Source organism: Temnothorax curvispinosus, unplaced genomic scaffold, assembly GCF_003070985.1.
Source record: "Temnothorax curvispinosus isolate PA1 unplaced genomic scaffold, ASM307098v1 QBEX01016824.1, whole genome shotgun sequence".
Classification (NCBI taxonomy): Eukaryota; Metazoa; Arthropoda; class Insecta; order Hymenoptera; family Formicidae; genus Temnothorax; species Temnothorax curvispinosus.
This window is the reverse complement of record NW_020226604.1, coordinates 16,015-19,201: the sequence shown is the minus strand read 5'-3', so window position 1 is coordinate 19,201 and position 3,187 is coordinate 16,015.

Below are 3,187 nucleotides of genomic sequence, written 5' to 3'. Positions count from 1 at the left end.
GAGGATTTTACCCAAGCAAAACTCTTGTTCTGCTTGGATAAAAATTCAAAGACGGGGAAGCTAACGTACCCTCGTCCGCCGATTTAATTGAATGAACGAACCGCAGCCGGTTCGTCGCGTTTGCTTCGGGAGTGCCGTTCAAGTAATCGGACTAAAGAACTTTTCTAAACGGGAGTGCCGTACAGTATCGCGCGAGAAAGACTTTTAATGAAATTAGTCCGCGCGCGATTGTAGTTTATTATCCGCGAGTGTTTCTCGCGAGTGTCCTGTGCGGTGAGAGGAGGAAGCCTGACGTCCTGAGAGGAGGAGGAGGTCTGAGAGAGACATCGAACCCCGGCGGAGCAACCTTGGGGTATCACCTTTTATCTGCATAAAATTAATAGTTTTTTCTCATTTATTCGGAGTTTTATTTCGATAAGCTAAAACTAATTAGAAAAAAAGAAATTATTTAAAATTTTATAAAAATTTTTTTTTGTAAATGTTTTTTTTTTTTTCGAAAAATAGATAATTATATCAGTGAATCTAATTGAAAGACGAATTTAGATGCGCGTAAAATTATATGTATCTTTTGAAACATTTATCATTTTCAGCGCCTCTTTAATTTATATCTTTCGTTTTTGTTACAGTATCATCGTAGCTACGTGGCCGACGTACTCCGCCCGTTGCGCATCGGATCGGTGAGTGACGAATTTTTTTACAATAGGATGGGGTAACGAATTTGTGAGCCTATATTATATATATTTATGTATTGTATCCATATAATAGTACTATAGATAAATGCGACTTCTTACAAATTCGTTGCTCTAAAATGGATAGACTAGATCAGACTAGGCTAAATAATTAATCCTGGAGCATCATCATTATTTATCGATTTATTGTGCTTACGGGAGAATGCATCCATAAGCACATACGTTATGTCGATGCATTATTTATTAATGCATCTAATGTTATTTGTATCGCAGAACATGCCAAATATACCAGTCGCCTGAAATTTATAGGCACGTATTTACATTTGGCAAATATAGGAGAAAAAAATAATGTTGTATTAACAACCTGAGTCTAATTGGAAATAATCTTGTTAATTTAATACATTAGGCTTTTGTTTTAATAAAATAAAACAAGATTATTTCCAATTAGACTAATGCTGTTGATACAACATTATTTTTTCTCTGTGTATATTTTATTGAGGACGAGCATGGCCTAGTAGACAGCGCACTGGTCTACATTGAGCCAAAGGTCCCGGGTTCGATTCCCGGTGGAGCTAGAAAAATTATATTCGCTCGTTCTCCTCTCGGAAGGCAATGGCAAATCACCGAAGAGTATTCTTGCCACGAACACTTCTCTGAAAAAACATAGCCGTTCGGAATCGGCGTTAAACTGTGGTCCTATATACAATGTGTATAATCCACGTGCGCAACACGTGTATATAAAGAGAAGTCACCACGCTCGGACACGAGTAATAGGTAACGATGATGATGATGTATATTTTATTATATATAAAGATTAATTTCTTGTGCAATATTAAAATCAATTATTTATATTTATTACATTAATTACATTTTTTAAATTTATTTTTAAAATTATTAAGAAATACAGAAAAAGACAAACAACTAAAATAAAGTTTTATAAAATTTTTCGAATATAAGATTTTACTTAAGTTTTTGGTGACTTATTTTTCGTGTAAAATAAAAATTTTAAAAATATTTATATTTCGTATATACAATTGAAATAAATAGAAAATAATTTTTTATAGATAGATACTAGATAGTTTAATTACAATTATGGAATTAAGAAATAATAAAAGCTATAAGTATCTGTAGACGGAGTACAGATAGGTTTAATAAAATAAAATAAATTAATTGATTATATATTGTAGATAAGAAAATTTAAATGACTGTGTTTCTTCATTTTCTTTTTTCTCTCTCTTTCTTTCTCCCTATTCTAAATATTCCTCCAGGATTAAATATTACATAAATTGGCGCAAAGAAGCAAAATGTATTAATAAAATCAATGTGCATGCATTACAAATGAAAAAAACCAAAAGATATTTTGATTCACGTTGCATATATTCCACATGAACCTTATTGTACATACATATATAGATCACACTAAAAAATGTTAATCGTATTTATTTTTGTTGTATACATATGTATAATGCACCGATTTTATCCTAATTTTTTATAGTCTATCCATATGTAGCTTGGCTTCGTATAAACAAAGCAAAATAAAATAACGTGAGATCCAGTGAATATTTTATTGCGGGACAGAATCATTTTTTATGTAGAATTATCTCAAAATTGATAGTTTTCATATCAATTATATTATATTAAAATATATAATATAATCGTAGATATATGTATTTTTGATATGTCATATTATAAATATAAATTTGATAACAATTTACGTTATAATAACGAAATATTTATATAAAGATATGTATATAAGAATTTGTAAAGGCAAATGTTACAGCGTAAGAACTTGATGAATTCATTATATTGATTGCGACATTAATTATATGGAGAAATTATTAATCTCTTTGGATCTCACGTCATTTAGTCTGAATATCTCACTTGATATCTAAAGTGAGATTAAGTAACGATTCGCGATTCGGTTCGCAGTTTGGTTCGCGATTCGGTTTATACTTTCATACCAAACATTGTTTGTCCATTCATTAATAAATAATTGATTGATCGAATCATCGATTAATTTTTAAATTTCTGTTGTATCGTGTTTCTATATTGTACTATTGAAATCCAGATATTTGTGACTAATTGTGAGATATAATCACGACGATTTTTATTAAAACGCGATTAATATAAAATTCTTGCATTTCTTGATAATATAATTCTGTTTTGCTTTCCATTGCCGCTATGTATTAATTCTTGGACGAATACATTAATTACGCGTATCATTGTAAAATTAAAAGCAAAATTAAGTCACTTAATTAAAATTTTATTAACGATCTAACGTGGTTGTTTATTCTTTTCCGATATGATTAACGCGCGCTTATTAACGATCGCAACATTATAATTGTCTACCGGCGCTGTTAATCAGCCGGCATTGAAGGAATTTATCTCCTTCTCATTTTCTGGCTGACATACAACCAAAACCCATACAACCACCCCGCTTAGAAAGTCGGACGCGTGTAGGGAAGTCGCGTCGCTCGTCGCGCTGGTGGCCGGCGGAA